General features: G+C 46.6%; 1 protein-coding gene and 1 long non-coding RNA gene across 6 annotated transcripts in view; one reads left to right on the top strand and one right to left on the bottom strand.

The window, feature by feature from the left end:
* Window positions 1–19,664, top strand: part of DLGAP2 (DLG associated protein 2) — a 786,545-nt gene that overhangs the window by 56,650 nt on the left and 710,231 nt on the right. The window lies entirely within an intron of this gene.
* LOC109254233 (uncharacterized) lies at window positions 11,354–11,931 on the bottom strand. The gene is made up of 2 exons (XR_002074701.2): window positions 11,562–11,931; window positions 11,354–11,480 (listed from the first exon to the last, which is right to left on the bottom strand). It is a non-coding gene; the product is annotated as an uncharacterized LOC109254233 (long non-coding RNA).

Below are 19,664 nucleotides of genomic sequence, written 5' to 3' on the forward strand. Positions count from 1 at the left end.
AGACCTTGCGGTTCTGCGGAGGACGAGATTCATTAATTAACCAACCAAATTCTGCCCTCCCAGACTCAGGCTCCAGAGAACTATGTGATCCTGAAACTCGCTGCTTGCTTTCTGACCGTTCACAGACGCAGTTGGGAATGGACGCTTTCTTCCTGCAGGCTCACTGGAAAGCGTTCGAGAGCTTCTTATTTATGTGCCATTTTATCAGTAAATTAAATGGCCCAGACTGTGAGGGGTGAACGGCGGGGGAGACTGTAGCAAAGGAACACAAGAGGCCAGTGATTCGGGAGAAGTCCTTCCTCATCTTGGAGCTGCAACTCGTGTGCAGGCTGATGAGAACCGGCATCGGGGCTGCGAGGTTGTGGACGATGAAGTTTCCTGGGCACTTGAGCTTCCACAAAAGAGATATTAAGTTCAAGGAGCTTGGTCAGGCCCCTTCTGTTGGCTGTGTTTCTTCTTTTTCACGTGGGTGTTCCTGTTTGTGAATTGTGTTTCCCAAAGGACACTTAACCCTTGCCAGGACACCTTCCCCCACTCTGCTCCTGGAACTGACTGTGCGTGTTCTCTTGACAAACTTTGATTCATTCCCAGCAAGGAGACAAGGACACGCAGCATGTTCAAACCTTGTCCTTGGAGTAAGGCCAGGCATCAAGGAGGCTGAAATGCACAGATACAATTGGCTAGTCAGTCAGTTCTTGTACCTGTGAGGAGCTTACACACCAGTTGTAAGAGTAACGAGACATTGCAAAGCATCTTTAAAGTAGACGTTGAGAACACAGGAAACACAGGACATTTTCTGTAACTGAAACAGAGCTTTGGGATGGGTGCTACTGATGAACAGTTTTCATAGTAGCAACTGATTATGAGGTTTAAAATTTTTTTTTTAATGTTTGTTTATTTTTGAGAGAGAGTACGAGCAGGGGAGGGTCAGATGCTTAACTGACTGAGCCACCCAGGTGTCCCTATAAAGTTTTTATCAAATTCTGCAAACTCAATCATCTGGGAGCCATTTCTGGTAGCAGAACGTTTCCTGGTGCCCCGTGCTAATAAAATAAACAGGATGGTTATTTAAAGTGTGTTTTACAATGGAAGAAACAATGCAACACTGATACCTTTGGAAACACGCTGCTTGCCTGACTTGTACTTATGCTGTGCCACCTGGACTTGGGGATTCTCATTCTCTCTGTTTCTAGTTTCCTTCCCACTCTGGGGATGCAATCAGGAGTAAAGCTGCAGTGCCTATCACTGTGGGCGTGTTTCAGTCCTCTGGAGATCCCCTTCTTGTCACCTGATATAGGGAAGGTGGAGTGGACATTTGTTCCATAAAAGCACTGGTGCAGCTATAGGAGGTGGTCTGCCACGTGCACCTCTCAGAGGGGGGTCACGGTCACAGTTGCTGAGCCCTGTTGGAGCTTGTCTGCAGGCCCAGATCTTCTGTGGGCTTCACTTCTGAACCACTGTGTTACGGTAGCATCATCCCCATTTACGATTACGATAACACAGGCAAATCACTGCTATTTGGGTTAATTTACTTTATGTTTCTACAATTTTTTATCGGTTTATAGTGACTTAGCCCTGAAGCCAGAAATGACATGCATCGGTAACATTGGTATAACCTCTTACTAAGCCACCTCAACATTGCAAGCCTAGCACCACTAACCACTTAAAACCTACGTGGATTTGAAAACTTTAGATTTAAAATTAAGATGTTTTTAAAATAGAAAATTCATGAATCATCTTGTGTTGTTACTTATGTCCTGGGTTGTGTCTGGAGTGGGAGGAAAGTGGTCTGTGGGGCCTGTGGGATGCTGGCCTCAGGTGAGATGGAGTCCGAACCCAGGCATCTGCTGAACTTGTAATGGGGACTGTCCCTCCTTCCCTCTCTGATGAGGCCTCCCCATCTATAAACTGAGGGTGAGACCAAAGGAATAGCATTGAATATTGAGGAGATGGTGCGTGGATGGCTAGGTGTGGACCCTGACACCTAGCAGGCAGTCTGTCCATATCAGGAATGGCAAGTGCTATCACCTAGACCCTGCAGAGAAAGGAGATCAGCATAAAAATCTCTTAAGGTTAATGAATAATGATAAAACTACAAATGATAATTTGTAGTAATTTGAAGTTAAGCTTCTACAAAATGAAGATTTATGGAGTATTTGTGGTGTTGGATCTCAGAAGCAAGAAGTATTGGCTTCTGGGACTTCCAAGCAGATACCCAGCAGAGAATGTTGAAAAGAACTTGTTTATAGGCCATTGGTAGGTGTCAGTCCTACAGGGAGAAAACTGGCTAACATAGGAAGTGTATCCCTGGACCTCAAATGCAGGAAGACCGTGACCTACTTTGTTTAGTGAAATGACACAGTAGATACTCTTCATAAGCCTCTGTGTTTTCATATTGGTCTTGTGTTTTAATTTATGAGTAGCTCTTCATGAAGTTTGGGAAGGAGCAGAAGAGTAAATTTCAGCTGACATTCATCCAGAATCTTGATGAGTTACAGATATCTAGAGTGAAACTAGTAGAATTTGAATGATTTTTTTTTATTTTTTTATTTTGAGAGACAGAGACTGTATGAGTGGGAGAGGGGCAGAGAGAGAGGGAGAGTCAGAATCCCATGCAGGCCCCGTGCTGTCAGCACAGAGCCCGACATGGGGCTTGAACCCACAAAGCCATGAGATCATGACTGAGCTGAAACCAAGAGTTGGGCACTTAACCGACTGAACTACCCAGGCGCCCCCAGAATTTGAATGATTTAGATGAAGCTTAAACTTCGGGTTCTACAGAGTGTGTTTGGGCAGCCACCATGAACTGCGGGATCATCCAGATTGGGGACAGCGAAAAGACTGGTGTTTCCATTCCATATCCTTGTAGGGACAAGAGCCTGTCATACTCAGTGGAGTTCGTCCCATCAGATAGGGCAGCTCAATGGCAGCAGGAGCCACGCTCTGTGTGTCCACAGGTAACACTGGCAGCTTCGTGGCTGTTACACAAAACACAGTGGACATGGGGAAGCCTCATAATGGAATGTGGCTGAAGTCAAGGGGGCTTCCACAGCAGCAGGTGTGTGCGCGACGCTGAGTCACGAACGCCGCTCCACACGCTGAGAGTGTCCTCCGTGTCTACACTAGCAAACCACCAAGGCAAACATTTGCAGGTGTGAATGATATTTGTGTATCCTTTTCCTGCTGGTACCTTCGAGATCTTCCCCATTTTGTGTGTAATTGTAAACAAGAAACATACTTTATTCCAATTTATTCAAATTAATTTCCCCAGCACAGGGTTGTTCACGATTTGTCTGGAGTCAGGGAGTTAATGCTGAGCTGTCTAGCACTCACGTGGAAACGGTGAATCTCTCAGCACAGGGACAGGAAAGATACAGTTGGCTGTTGAACAGCTGCTCCTGCACAGTGACCTTTGCCTCCTCACCTGGAGAAGTAGGTCACACATCTGATTGATTTAATTACAGCCCATACAGTGGCAATTTGTCCACAACTGCAGGTTTTCTGACTGGTGACCAAAAGGCTTTTCTCCTTATGGAAGCTGCACGTTGAGACCACGGGAAGGCCTGTGTTCTCCGATTTCGTGGTGCCGCACCAGTAACACCCTGTGCTCTCCTCGGCTGATTTTGTAGTGCCCTGGGTGCTTCATTAGCAATTTCCGTGGACTCTGAAAATGTTCTGGGCCTCTACCTCTGTCTCCGTTTTGACTGTGAGGACCTTCTCCACGTGGAAGTCCTTTCACTGGCCAAGTTGGCGAACGCTGACATTTTTGACAAGTTCGCCAAATTGTGTGTGCTTCGTGAACATACGTGCCATCAGAGCAGTTAATGGGTGGGGCAGCTTGTGGTTACTGGGCTCAGCTGTCATATGGTTTGATAAGGACTTAATTTCTCTTGCCCATCGTGGAACATAACATTTGACTCACAAGCCTAATGTGATTTGGAAACGATTCTCTGTAAGAAAGCACAACAATTTATATGAATAATTGTACAAGGGCTCTCTCATGCCCAAATGGAAGTTGAGTCAGTATTTTGTGTGGCATTCCTAAGTGAGGACTGTTAAAACATCTTACCTACAGATGGTCTGTTTGCTTTGGGGCTTTGAACAAAGTTGATAGATGTTATCGGGGAAGCATTATGATGTGAACCCAGCACAGGAGATTATACAAGTGTAGTTGGGAGCACCAGGCTTTGCCCTCTGCCCTGGCTCTTGTCCTGCTCCAGCCCTTCATTCATTTTCGATGGAGGGGCTGGTCACTCCCTCCTCCTGCGTCCGTGGCAGCATTGATTAGCTATGGCAAAATCCCTTAAGTTTCCAAATAACCTAAAGACTTCGTCATGTGTATTTCTCCTTTTCTGGCCATATTTCCTTGACCATGCCTCCGAAGACTGTCGTGCAAATACTCCAAACTCGAAGGTATAACTCTGTAATGCACATGTTTGGCAAATGCTTCTCATAAAGGGAACGGAGAGTCTCTGCTAATACCTGGATCAAAATCACTTTCCTAGGACCACTATGCTGGTCTCCCTTTTGAGCAGAGAACACTTTGGGAAACCCTCACAGTTTGTCTCAAGGCCTGGTGCCCATAGTAGGAGAGTTTAAAATGGTTTTGCTGGCTGTCACTGGGTGTTTGCCGTTTAATTGCTTCCCATGCAAACATGTGGACGATAGGGGTCTCTCCCAGTCCTGAATTCAGAGGTGTTCAGTACTCCTCTAATCGGTGTAGTTTAGGTGGTGGTGATGGTAACACCAGCATCACCTGCCCCCACTGCTGACCTTGTCAGCTGACAGCTTTGGCTGCCTCCGTGGACCTGTCCTAGCATTGGCGGAAACAGATTTATCTTCAAAAGCCTTTTTTTTTTTTCTTTTAAAAGTCATGTTGTTTAAAAGTTAGGGGACTGGTTTACATTTCCTGTACACAGGTATATAAAAAATGAGAATCCCCCCACCTAGTGCACCCAAGTCAGTCCCGTCCAATCCAGGGGTAGTTTCCTTTATCCAGCAGTGTCCCACAGAAATAGGAGGGGAGGCACATACTTGATTTTAAATTCACCAGTACTCACAGTGAAACAAGTAAAAGTAAACAGGTGAAATTATGTTGAACAGCCTATTTAAGACAGTATATTTAAAATATTTTAGAATTCTTATAAAATCATTAAAGTATCTTACATGTTCTTTTCTCCTGAGGCTGTAAAATCCGACACGATTTCCACTGCATCCCGTCTCATTTGGACTAAGCTCACCCCAGCGGCCCAGGAAGCACGGGGTTACTGGGGACCGTACTGGGAAGCAGTTCTGGACCTGGTTCCTTACCCACAAATGGCTTTTGCAACGTAGATGAGATTATGTGTCCTGCGAGTAACTTCGCTCACTTTTCCATATACGTGGCCGGGGTTTCTACGTATGTACACGTGGATCTTCTTTCTCCTTTTAGTGGCTGCACAGTACGAGAGTCCAGACCGTGCAAGGCACTGCTTTCTTTGGCTGTTAACACACACTGTTCAGGGAGTTTCTGGTTCGTTGGTGTTGCAGCAGCACAGCCATGAATATCTCCGGATATAATGGGTGAAGGTGAATACACATTATGTATTTTGATAGATCTGCTGTTTTAACGAGCCGGTTGTGATTGTGGTCATTGGTTTCCAGAATCTTACCTCTGCCATCCTGGGCCGTACAACCGTCTGCAAACCTTCACTAGCAGCCAGAGATGTTTCTACCGCGGTTACTTTTCTTCCTCTGTGTCCTTGTTTGTCTCCGACAGCATTTCTGACACCAAATATGCAGGGGTTTCCAGCACCAGGCACTTCCCCCAAGTTTCTGGACACGCAGTGGATGTCCTCCGGTTCAGTCCAGTTCTGACACCAGCTGCTGGGGTTAGCACAGGCCCTCAGGTTGAGGGCTCAGCCCATAGGGTCCTCCCCTCCCCCCCCACATTGTCCCCTGTACTCCTGAGTGACCCGCTACAAATTCGGGTTCCCAGGACCCTCCACAGTTTGCTGCAACGGCTCACTGAAATCAAGAAGGCACTTACCTTTGTGGTTTATTATAAAGGCTACAGCTCAGGAGCCCCCAGGTGGAGGGGACGCAGGGGCAAGGAGGGTGGAGGGAGAGCTGCCACACCCTCTCCCGGTGGGCGCACTTTCGCCTAGCACTGTGTGTGTACCAGCCACAAAGCTCTCCAAACCCCTTAGGTGGCAGTTTTCCCGGAGGTTCTGTTAGGGTTTTTCTGGAGGGTTTATGTTGTGATTAAATCAGTAGCCATTGGTTGTGGGCTGGATCCCCACCTCCCCCTCTCATCCTCTGAAGTGGGGGTGGAGCTGAATGTTCCCAGTCTCTAGTCCCCTGGTAGGTTTCTCTGGCAGCCTGAGCCTCCCTGCAACTGGTCATCTCCGTAGCATAAACTCTGGTGCGGTTGAAAGGGGTTTGTAGGCATAACAACAGATGCCCCTCTCGCCCCATCAGTCAGGAATCCCAAAGGATCTGGGAGCTCTGGTGCTGGGAAGCAAGTATTTCTTATTCTGTCACAATATCACACCTTGTTCTCAGACCCAGAAGGCGTCGCTCCTGTAGCAGAGGAGACCCCCAGCGTATACCAAGGTCAGTTCACTGGTATTAAACTTTGTGTGAGGAAACTCGCCTTTGGGGAGAAATTAGAGTTCTCTCCATGCAGCTGTGTAGTGACTCGTGATTTTTAAAACATTTTTTTAGCCTTGTTTCAGCCCATAAGAATGAATGCATGCACAATTTTTTAAACTTTTCTTATTGTGCAGTCCTTATTTAAATAAAAGTAAATCATGTATCTGTTAAGGATTTCTACTAGTCTTTTTTTTGTAGTAATACTTTATTATTAATAAGTAATATATTGCTGGGCACAGTACACCTAATAGTGTCAAATTTATAAATGCATTAAATTAATTAGATATTAAAATTCTGTGTTCAGAATTTTTGCTTATATTTTCTCCATTGTTTAAATGCTGTTAACATATTTTGTAATTATTTCTTGGGTCTAGGTAATAAACCGGTTTGAATGATACAGGAGAGTAAAGAACATCCAAGAAAATAATTAATATTACCTCAGGGATTTTGTGTGTGTGTGTGTGTGTGTGTGTGTGTGTGTGTGTGTGTGTTAAATAGCTTAAGAATGCAAACAATGAATGAAGATATGAAAACATTTGAGACTCACTACAACAGTGATTAAGTTCTGTAATTAATATTTTTAGTGTTTACAGCCCTCTTAAAAATGGAGTGTTGCCAAAGTACCACATTGATACTGTGAATGACAGAAAATGAAGGTGCTAATGGGTTCTAAGATCGTTAGCACAAAAGGGAAAAAGGAATTCAATGGGACACAGTGTTTTGGCTGAACACTTCAATGACATGGTAAGGAATTAAATTCCTTTCTAGAGCCACAGAATGGTAGGTATGGAATTGGTCTAAAGACTTGTGTGATTGTTGCTATGGGAACTAGACCTTTCTTCTTGATGTGTTAGGGTTCTCTGCAGCAACAATTACTTAACCCAAATTTTGTGCTGTAATTTTTGTTTCTTTTGTTAAAAAGTTGAATGCATTTAGGAGATAATGTCACTGTCATTCAAAAGATGGGATACACTGGTTTCTGCTCATTTCTGTGGAATACCATAAATAACTTGTAATAAGTGCTGATACATGGATAGACTTAGCTTAGATTCTCCTTTGAAACTGTGCAAGTCCCACACTGTCTCTGAAACTGATGACAAATCATAAATATTCTGTCTCATCAGGCTTTCAATTATGTATGGATACCTAAATACTGTAATTTAAGAGACTTTGTGTTATTTCATGTGAATTAATATTTTAAAGCTAAGCATCCTTAGTTCTTAATCTCCTTGCACCACTTAATTTTAATGCCCAATAAAACAGTTTAATTCTTGATAGAATTGAGAAATTTGGGTTAAATTATTATGGAAACTTCAATACATGTCAGCACACTGAAGTTGTGGTTCCTTTTTTTAATGTTTATTTATTTTGAGAGAGAGAGAGCGAGCTAGTGCGCGCGCGTGCGCACACACACACACACACACACACACACACACACACGAGTGGGGGAGGATCAGAGAAAGAGGAGGGAGAATCGCAAGCAGGGATTCTGATGCGGGGCTTATTCACACAACCTTGAGATCATGACCCGAGCCAATATCAAGAGTCAGAAAGTTAACCAACTGAGCCATCCAGGAGCCCCTGAAGTTGTGGCTTCTATCCCCAGGTAATTGAGCTCCTCTGGGGCACTAATTTTCTCAACTGTTTTTCTTAGCCCATGGCTTCTGACTTATTTGTGCTGCTTACAGTGTATTAACTCATGAGGATTTATTGTCTGCCAGTCACATGCTTCCCTTGACTCTTTTAAGAATATGTCTTGGATATAGTCCTCCTCAAGGACACTCTGGAGCCTCTCTAGCTTTCACTGTGAGGTCAGCTCTCAGATGACCAGAGATGAGGTGCGCGCCCCAGACATCCCAGTGCATGCTTCAGCGACAGAGATTGTGATGGGCTCCGCTACCTTATTCCAGAGAGTAGCGTGAGCACAGCGTGATGCCTGTAACAATCGGGGAGGTTCTCCGGTTTTCCATGATTAAGTGAAGCTGCACACAGTTCGCTGGAGTGACTGTGGACTAAGAGTCCGCTTTTTCTAGGACATAATTTAACAGTGACAGAATCCTTTGACGGAGGCGGGTCCTAACACTGCTTGCTTGCAGATGTTTTCTATAACTTCCTCCTGAAATACCCCAAATATTAATCAATGTGCTTCTGCAGCGGCCGTGAGGATTGTTATAATCCAGCACTTTCAGTTGTTCAGAGGCAGCGTAGAATATGGTTTGTCTCCACACTATGCCCTTGAGCCCTCGTTTCAGAGAGAACACTGGTAAAGGAATTAAAATGTGTGTTGATGTTTCCTTTCTCTATCTTGGTTTAGTCTTTGTTTTTAAATTTTGAAAGTAATGTCATGATCTTGTGGACATGGGAGAATATGGTCATTTTCTGAGTTTAAAAAGCTGGGTACAAAAGAGATACAGTTTCTTGATATCTTGAATATGACAGGGACTCTGTTTTATTGCTTTATCTAAATATGAATCTTCAAAGCACAGTGCTTACTCTTCTAGAGCATCAAGACCATTTCTGGAGTATGTGATACAAGATAGTTTTTAGGAGATTAATTCCCTGATCTTAGGTTTCATGTGTGCTTTTTCCTAAGGCATGTTATTCTTTTCTTTTTAATGTTTTTATTTTATTTTTGAGAGATAGTGTGAGCAGGGGAGGGGCAGAGAGAGAAGGAGACACAGAATCCGAAGCAGGCTCCAGGCTGTGAGCTGTGGGCACAGAGCCCGATACGGGGCTTGAACTCACGGACTGTGAGATCATGACCTGAGCTGAAGTTGGACACTTAACCTACTGAGCGCCCCACCTAAGACATATTATTCCGAGAAAGTGTCTGAGTTGTGTTTTTACATCTTTCCCCTCTGTTCTCCTGCCCCCCTTCCTTCACTTTATAAAATGCATGTGTGCATATGCGGCCCCATCGTGAGTCTTCCCGAGGTGCATTGCACAGGTGAGAAGCGGCTCGAAGAGAAAAGGGCAGTACTTGTGTGGGACTTGCTGTTGAGGAAGTTGATGGCTGTAATGAATAGCTAAAATTTTTGGTTGCCAATTTCTTGCTTTCAACACAACTGAAATAAGACAATTAATACTTTTTGGTGACAGATACTGCTTTCTGAAGGAGGTAAAACAGTTGAGAGTTGTTGCCATAACAAGATGCTACTTCATCATCCACTTAAAATGTAATCTAAGTTTCTCAGTGCTTATAGCAGTAAAAGGTCATTGGCACTCAGCTGTCTTCTTCACTAGCAAGTAATATTAACCCATGGACATGTTAAGGATTGTGAAAAATCTCTATCCATCTCACTAAAAGATGTATTTCCAATTGAATTTTAATATTTAATACTTAACAAAAATTTTAGTGTATTTATATTTTAGGCTCCGTTATGTACCTCTAAGAGTAATGATAATTTGGTCAAATAGAATTTTTAATCATTTAGAATCTATACCACAGAAAATTAAAAATTACATTTATGATTTTACGTACATACAAGTATATAAGCACATGAATGTGTGTGTGTGTACACACAGAAGTCTTTTTTTTTTAAGCACCCTTTACACCTAGCACAGAGCCCAGCATGACTTGAACTCACTACCTTGAGATCATAACCTGAGCTGAGAGCAAGAGTTGGATGCTTAACCAACTGAGCCACCCAGGCACCCAAGAAAGAAATCTTGTATTTATTTATTTTTAAAAGCTTTATTTATCTATTGTGAGAGAGCTAGAGAGCATGAGGGAGGGGCAGAGGGAGAGGGAGGGAGAGAATTCCAAGCAGGCTCTGAGCTGTCAGCGCAGAGCCCAATGAGGGGCTTGAACCCATGAACCATGAGATCATGACCTGAGCCAAAATCAAGAGTTGGATGCTTAACTGATGGAGCTGCCCGGGTGCCCCAAGAGAGAAGTCTTTTAAACCTAAACATGCTTTACAGTAGGATACAATTCTGTGGGGGAAGGTAGAATGGAAATAAGAATTTAAGGACAAAAATGCAAAATGTAATATTTTAAGCCTTTAAGATGAACTTGTTCATATGTTTTCCGATGGATGATGGTTGGCGTACAATTGGTGTGGCGTTTATATTCCTGTTGATACATGTGAGGGGGATGATGTAAAAGTTTTATCTCAAAATTTCCATGTAAATTATACAAGATATTATGTCATGTGCCACTAGACTTATAGACAAAGATTCAAGGTGTCACTGCACATGGGTGTACGTATATAATGGTCGCCTTACTGCACATGGGTGTACCGTATAATAGTCGTCCTGCCAGGGGTAGGTGCATCATTCCGCCGCGCATACGTGTGATGGTCGTCCTGCCGTGCTTACATGTATGTGTATTGACGGTCGTCCCGCCGTGCATCCGTGTACGTGTGTAATGGTCGTCCCACGTGCGTACGTGTATGTGTGTGATGGTTGTCCCGCCGCGCCTATGTATACGTGTGTGATGGTCGTCTTGCACGTGTACGTGTGATGGTCGTTCTGCTGCATGTACGTGTGTGTGGTCGTTGTCCCGCCGCGCGTACATGCACGTGTGATGGTCGTCCTGCCACGTGTACGTGTGATGGTGGTCTCGCCGCGCGTACGAGTACACGTACGTGCGACGGCCATCTTGAGCTCTATGGGAGACGGGTGGATGAATATCTCTGGGGGCCAGAGCCGTCTGTCCACTTTGCATCTCTGATTACGGCACTGTGACACCCGGCGTGGGGAGGGTACAGCTGACCGCCCGCGTACAACGTACTTTATTTGGGGAACGTGACGTACCAAGGAGACGAAGGGAGGCCGAGTGTGTTTGTTCAATGTGGGTCCTGTGTGCCGTCTTCGGGGCCCCGCGTGGTCTCGGTGTTCCTCAGCTGAAAGGCAGATGCGCTCTCTTTCTGTGCCAGGTGGGCCCTCCCCCGTTGTCCCGCTGCCCAGACCCCTCCTGCACTCACCTCGGGTCTTTTCCTGCTACGTTCCCCTTTCTGCATGGGCTTCGCTGCCTTTCCTGGCTCAGCGAAGACTGACCCAACCGAGGAATGATGCGGCTTGGAGCCGGAGCTTTTGCAGGCAGCGGGTCCGCTTTGCTTGTCTGCAAAGTGCGCCTGCACCGCCGGCCGTGCAGTGAGCTCGCTGCCTCCCTCCTTCCCCAGCTTCGGCCACGCCTGCGTGAGAGACGCGTGGCTCTCCCTCGCTCGGTGGCGGGGTGTTGTTTCTCTCGTAGATCTCTGTCTCGCTTATTGCAGCCTGTCGCCTTCACTGTGCTGTCAGGTGGGCTGAGTGGCATGGGGTCTCTTCCCCCGAGCTCCAGGGAGGCAGCCAGGCTGGTCTTCCTGCTTGTGTGTTCCGTGATTTCACCTTCCAGGATTTCACGTTCCAGGATCTCACAGTCCATGATTTCAGGTTCCAAGATCTCACGTTCCATGATTTCACGTTGGCTGTGCACAGTCGTCTGGCTGGGTGGAGTGTGGACTGCGTTAGGTGCCGTGGATCAAGCCCCCCACCTTCTGAGCTGAGTCACCAGCGTGCCGTTGCTCGTGGGTGTATTTTCCTGGGCTGAACCCCACGCTGTGATTCTTGAAAGAACTGTAGAAGGGTTAGCATAGGATTTGGAAACTGTGACAGGGTCCAAAGCTTTGTCTTCCAGCCCAGATGTGGATGTACCTTACGGCAGCTGCACACGTGGGGCGCTTTCCAGGCACATTGACCTGACACTAAGGCCCTGCGAGGTGGATGTGATCCCGGATGTGTGTGCCATTCATGAAAGGGAGACACACACAAACCACCAATTCTCAGAAAACGGGGGTGTTACTGCACAGACCGCACGAGGGGTTCTGAGGAGCAGCTGTGGGTTGACATCGAGGCATCAGAAATGCGTGAGAAAGAGCATTTCCGTGGGATCAGCTCATTTCAAGTGGATGATTGCTTAGCTTATGCTCTTAAAAAATTGATGTTGAAAAAAATCATAAAACTCATCTTAATTTTCTCAACACCGTCTCTGTGAGGCCAGTGAGAAACGGCTTCATCAGGGAGAGCCAGTGACCGGAAGGTGTGCATGCAGCCCTGTCCCCCCACCTCTGCCCCGGAGCTGCCTGCAGCAGAGGGTGGACAGCATGTTTTGGGGATCTCTTTGTCAGATCATAAGCATAAACAGTGCCTTTCTCTTTAGTTTTTTCCTTTCCTTTCTTTCTGTTCCTTTTTTCTTGTTATCAAAGGAGCTATAGAACTTGGATATTATTTTAGATAAACAGGTTCTTTGATTTCATTGGCTCACGTTTTTTTTTTTTTTTCCACAAATCACATCTCACTTGCTGCTTTCTGTTCCTGCCTGATAGAGTTTTTACCCCGTCTGTACGAGTGGGTTCTTCCTTTGAAGATTTTAGATAAACTGTCTTCTGCATTGCCTGTGTTCAGATCTCTGCAGGATCCGTGAGCACACCAGAGTCCTGATGGGTGCGTGTGTCTTCTTTCCTTCTGTGCCGTGGCGGTAGTTACGTTCTGAGACTGGTAGGAACCCCGTGCAAGTGCCCGTCACCAACCACTAATGAGCTGTGCCCACGTCAAGCTGAGGAAGAGTCCTGAAAATATTTCTCCTTGTAGCCTCCGGGAGGAGCCAGCCCCACAGGCACTGTAGTCCGGTGGGACTGATTTTCCACTTGGGACCTTCAGAGCTGTAAGACAACACACTTGTAGTTTTTAAGAAAGAAAGACAAATTCTTTTTCTTCTCTCTCTTTCAAAGATAACACCCCCTCGGGGCGCCTGGGTGGCTTAGTCGGTTGAGTGTCCGACTTCGGCTCAGGTCATGATCTTGTGGTCCATGAGTTCGAGTCCTGCATTGGGCTCTGTGCTGACAGCTCAGAGCCTGGAGCCTGCTTCTGATTCTGTGTCTCCCTCTCTCTCTGTCCCTCCCTCCCTCCCTCATGCTCTGTCTCTCTCTGTCTCAGATATAAATAAACATTAAAAAAAATTGAAAAAAAAAAAAAGAAGGAAAAACCAAAACCCTTTCTTCAGGTTTGTGCTTATTCGAAGGCAGAGTGGGGCGGGTCGTTAAGTGCCCGTTCAGCTGGAACCAGCTCAGATTCAGGGTGGGAATTGCTCACAGACACTGCTCCACCTGCTTCGAATCCCCTCATTTGGGTGAACCTGGCACCAGGGGCTGGTTTGCAGGAGCTGGGAGCCGGCGCAGTGTGGGGTCCGATCGGCCTGTGTTCCTCCGTGGGTCGGCCCCACCTGGCTGCTCTGTGCCCTAGGCCCTGTCTTGCCAGATGGCTCTGTCCTTAATATTGTAGATGATTTTATCAGGGGACTCACTATGGATCAAATGTTTGTTTTCCTACAAAATTCTAACCCTAACCCCAGCTAGATAGAATTTGGAGATGGTGCCATTGGGTCATAATTAAGGTTAGATGAGGTCATGAGGTTTGGGCCCCACAATGGGATCAGTGCTTTTGTAGGAAGAGGCAGGTACAGCCAGCAGGCAGCCATTGGCACGCCAGGAAGAGGCCTTCCCCAGCCCTGGGATCTTGGGCCCCAGCCTCCAGAGCAGTGAGAAATTGGTCATAGGAGCCCAGGCCGACCAAGACGGGGCTGACAGCCTGCATGAGAATTTCTGCCACAGGAGCAGGTTTTCACAAGAACATCCTCGGGGCCAACGTGCCAGGGTGGGGTCTGCACGCGAAGCCTGGGTTTGCAGTGGCTCCCTGGGCACCCCGGGCAGCTTGTGAAGCTAGGGGGCCTCGTGAGGTGAGGAGGGGGCTGTCTGCTTTGAGTCTTACTGACCGAAATCAGCCCGATTGGGTGCCATAGCCACTCAGCTCTGGTGAAACCAGAGATCATCACCTCGAAACCCAGAAATGTGCTGGTTCAGAATTTTGGATGGTGCGTACGGAGTGACATGTTCGTTCGAGGAGATGATGTCAGGGTCTGCCTGCCCCTCTGTATAAATGGATCGTATTAGACGTCACGCCACGTACTTCACAGTGACTACATCTCTATCAGTAGGGTGACGTCTGGTTAGAAGCGCGGTCACTGGTGATGAAGTGCATTGTACTTGTACTTGGGCAGATCTGAGGTTTTTGTGTCCCCCCCCCCCCCCACCGCCACCCCAGTTCTCGAATCCAGCTCTACATCTTTCCCATGGCAGCTTTTGTTGTTGTCCTGTAGAGAAATGGCTGTTTCTGGGGTGTTGGGGGCCAGTCTTCAGGTGAGTGGTGTCCCAGCCCCTTGGGTCCGGTTTGCTGGTCCCACACTGTTCCCGATAGTGTTGTGTGGGGACTCGCGGGCACACTTGTGTCTTATGGAGGAGATTCAGGTTGCGTACATGTCACCTACACCTTTGATAAACCCGATGTTACCAGGTGAAGTATCTCAGCCGAGGACAAGGCTCCGACGGCACGGAGTGCATGAGCGCACAGCGAGACCTGAAGGTGCCACCAGGGAGCAGAAGCTATATTATCCTCGAATCAGGCATCCTTCCTTTACTTCTAGCAGTATTTCAATAAGAAGCCTTTAAAAAATTTTTTTGATGTTTATTTATTTTGAGAGAAACAGAGCATGAGCAGGGGAGGGACAGAGAGAGGGAGACACAGAATCCGAAGCAGGCTCCAGGCTCTGAGCTGTCAGCACAGAGCCCAACGCGGGACTTGAACCCGTGAACTGTGAGATCGTAACCTGAGCCAAAGTCAGATGCTCAACCAACTGAGCCACCCAGACACCCCTTTATTTTTTTCTTTTAAAGTTTATTTATTTTCTTTGAGAGAGAGAGAGGATCCCAACTAGGCTCTGCACTGTCAGCACAGAGTCCACTGTGGGGCTCGAGCTCATGAACTGTGAGGTCACGACCTGAGCCAAAGTTGGTCGATCCACCGCCTGAGCCCCCCAGGTGCCCCTCCCCTAGTTTTCCTGTTTTCAGTGTGGCTTCACTGTGAAACGCTTGTGAGCCTCAGGGAATGAGCACGGTCAGTTCTGTGTCTGTGGACCAGTGACACAGGGCCCTGGTCTGTTAAAGCAGAGCAGGTGCACACAGACCTTCTTCTCCCATTTATCTTCCTGGGTGAAGCGACTGTTCTAGTTTTTCCCCACATTTCAAGCGTGGGAGGTTTGCTTTCTTCCTGGTGAGCTTCCGGAGTTCTTTATATGTCCTGGACACATAAAACCTTGTCAGATACGTAACTGCAGAGAGTCCCCATCTGTAGTTTGCCTTTTATTCTCTGAACAGTCTCTCACGCAGAAGCTGGCTTTCGGTGGCAGAAGGTTACATCTTCAAGAGGGTAGTTCTCACTGTGTTTTCAGGAACACACTGGTGGCGTTTTAGATATCCCCCAGAGTGGGACAGACCACGTCATTGATCAGATACACATTGTCACTGCTGCATTCCAGCCCTTTGGGAGTAAGTTGTTCTGTGGCGTGAAAGGTGAACCGGACTCAGACCCTGCCTGGATGTGGGTGGTCATGTGGCTGCAGATGTGGCCCGTGAATGTTGCTGTGGGTCTCTCTAGAATGAGCATGTCCCGGGTGAGTGGTCCAGTGCCTGCAGATGTGGCCCACGGGTGCGGTCGTGGGTCTCTCTAGAATGAGGGCGTTCCAGGTGCGTGGTCCAGCGTGGTCGCAGATCATGGTCTGCAGACAGAGTCACATAGAGCTGCTCCTCGTTTTCCACTGAGGAGCTGTGCATGGGTCATCCCCACACCAAACTGAGAAGGGCCTTTCTGTTGCAAGGAAATACATTCGGTCAGCGCTGGCAGGAAGCTGTTTCTTTCCCCATGTCTCTGTTTCCGTCTGGGAAACAAAACAGTGACTTTCCCCACTTCTTCCCTGTCATTGGACACACATTCTCTAACCATTCCACGTTATCGTTAACACTGGGTTTTTAAATATGTAAAGTAAACATTATTTATATAATTTTCCCAAGTTTGAGGATAATAACAAGCACATTGTAGAAAGCTTGAGGAGTACTGAAAAGCAAAACGAAGAAGGTAGTGATGGATTGTAACCCCACCACCCACATGTAACCACTGCTGGTATTTTGTCATGTTTTCTGAGTGACGGATGCTTCCCATGACTTGTGGGACTGCCCGCTGATTCCCCATACTGAGAAGCTCGGAGAATTCGAGATTGATGACTTTCCCTGGAAATGTTGGCCTGTCCTCCCTTCCTGCTGGTATACCCAAGTAAAAACAATGTAAACAAGAAACGTGTTTTTAAAAGATTTAGAATGTTGCAGATAATTCATAGTTGAATGCAGAATTTTAACCCTCAAAATCCTTATCCTCCCTGGCTATACCTGTGTATGAGACTTTGGTGTTTCTGTGCATTTATATGGATAAATGTGTTTATCGTGAATATATACTCAAGTGCCCCTGTGTACATTTCTAACATAATTGAGATCAGGCTACAAAGAGTTCTGCAGCTAGTTTTTTCACTGAATGAGCCAAATAGATCTTTGTATTTTAATGTATGTGTATAAAAATCTGCATTTCTTTTAAAAACAACCTTTTTGGGAATAACTTCAGACTTTTGGCAAGTTTCAAGAAAAGAAAAGTCGTGTGTATATTCACCCATCGTTGCTGTTTCACCCTGTTTGTTTTATCACCTGAGCTCACACTTGCACTCCCTCCCCCTTTGCACACATGTGCACACGGTACGTTCCCATGACCCACATGGAGCACCTTGCATGGGCCTGTGCTCTTCACCTCTGTGTTCTGCTGTGCGTATTCCTATGAACGTGGGCGTTCATTCCCTAGGCCCAGTGCTTCATCACCCGTGAACCTAACACCGATGCAATGTGTTTATCTCTTGTACCTTCCATACTCTCGATTTTGTCTGTTGACCCGGTAGTGTGTTTTATGTCGTGTCTCCCTTTTGCGGAGACTCCAGTTTGGGGTCAGGAATTGCATAGTTACCGTGTTGCTCAGTTGCTTAGTTCACTGTATTGCGTGTGTCCCATGTTTCACAGTGGATGCGTCGTCGTCTGGGTAACCGTTCCCCTGTTGTTGCGCACACAGGTTAGGTGGTTTTCTTCCTAGAGCAAGCATTGCTGTGATAATCTTTGTTGCATACTCGTCTTTTTGAATATACGCAATTGCTCATCATGTGGAATTGCTGAGTCAGTGAGTATTCATGTATGACTTTGACAGACATCATTTACCAACTCAGATTTTAGCACTCTGATGGAGTCATTGTACCATCGTTCTCATTAAATTTCCAAGACGACTAGGGAGGTTGCATATAGGAAGTTTTTCTTTGTAGGATGCGTTGGTATCATTTAATAAATAAGTCACATTTTCATATTCTTTTGCAAGTTTTTAAATTGTGCTGTTGTATTGTTTCCTTATTGAAGGGTTGCTAATTTGGTGTCAACCTGGGTCTTCTAAGTGGATAAATTGTAATTGTAATAAATAAAAATTTTATTTTTCCTTTCCATATCCCCCCCCCCCCCTTTTTTTGTCTTATTGCATGGCTTAGGACAGGTAGCATGGTGTTAATTACCAAGATAATCACTAGTGGACTTAAGGTAAACAATCTTTTACGAAAGAAATAAATTCCCCTTTAATCTTAATGTTCACATTATATAAGAAATGAGGGATGGTGTTGAGGTTAATCAAGCGCTTAGCCAGCATCTGTATGAAGAGGTCTCGTCTTCAATACGTTTGGAACGAGGTAGTAACTATTCTCATACTGAACCATTCATCCATTTCCCAGTTGGAGTGTCGTCTTGTGACGTGCTGCGGGGCTCAGTGTGCTAATATTTTATTGAGATCTTTGCGTTTCCCTGCACAAGGCAGCGTGTCTTCACATCGAACACGTGTGACACGCACCTTTCTGTCAGAGTCCCAGTCGAGGATCTGGGACGCGGTTGATCCCCCCAGGCCACCCCTCCTCCCCGCCCCCGCCGCATCGGCCATGCAGATGTGTCCCGGCTGTATGTGGTGGGTCCGTTGGCTGTGTGTCCCCTGTTGCCACACGGGCTCCTCTGCCATGTCTCCTCCTCAGCTTTTATTCATTTTCCCTTTGCTGTTGTCTCTTCTAAACAGTCTCTTTGTTCACATCTGTGAGTGGGAAAGCTTTTAGAGTCCTTGGTGACTAAAAATATGTTTATTCCCACATAAAATCTAATTTTACTGAGCATTGGAATCAAAATCTGTAACCACTCTCCTTGGAAACCACTGACACGTACGTAGCGTCACCAGCGGAGTCCTGTTGACCGCAGGCCTGACTCGTAGGTCAGGTTTCCTCCCCGCCCCCACCCGGTTCCGCACATGGGTGCCCCCGTGAGCTTTTCCTCCTGCTGTGGCCTGCTTTCCTGTTCTTGCCGCTGGGTGCTCAGTGGGCTCCACCGAGCTCAAGCTGCTGCTTTTCCTTTATTTTGGGGAATTTTTATTCTTTCTTTTTTCCTCTGCGTTCTCTCTGGTTTTTCTTCCGAAGGTCGCATTGGAAACACTTGAGCTCCCCGGAATAGTTCTCGATGTCTTTTAACCTTTGTCCCGTCCTTGCATTTTGTGCAGTTTTCTAGTAGAATCCTCAACGGGGTCTTACAGCCACTGGCTTGCTCCTCCGTGATCACGCGCATGCTCAGCCCGTTCTGTTTCATGACAGTTAGTGTGCATCTCCACGCAGTTCTTTTCCAGGCCAGCGTTTCCCGGTACTTCTCACGACCATGCTTCTGTATGCAGGCTGCTTCTCTGTGACTTTTTCTGTTGGTTGAGTTGGGTGCCCTTCTTCCCCAGCGGGACGATTCTAGTTATCTGTCTGTCCTTGTTTCCGAAGTCCAGCTGGCCTGATGGCAGGCGCAGTTGCTTCTAATCACGAGAATTCATTTGTAGTGATTTGAGAGAGGGTACATGTTGTGCCGGTGACTTGTGGTGTGGTGTGGCTCTTTCCCCTGCCTTGGGTGACGTTGGCTAGTGGGGCCGCTCCACTGCCTCCTGTCTCAGGTTCTCTGGCACCGCCTGTGACCTAGCATAGCACCCGTGGGAGGGGAACGGCCACGCTTTAGAAACCCCCAGTGCATTTTCTCGTTTAAACGTCTCACCGCAGTTGGTTCTCGTTATTCGCGGTC

The sequence above is a fragment of the Panthera pardus genome, unplaced genomic scaffold (assembly GCF_024362965.1).
Source record: "Panthera pardus isolate Hobbes unplaced genomic scaffold, ASM2436296v1 HiC_scaffold_13, whole genome shotgun sequence".
Taxonomy (NCBI): domain Eukaryota; kingdom Metazoa; phylum Chordata; class Mammalia; order Carnivora; family Felidae; genus Panthera; species Panthera pardus.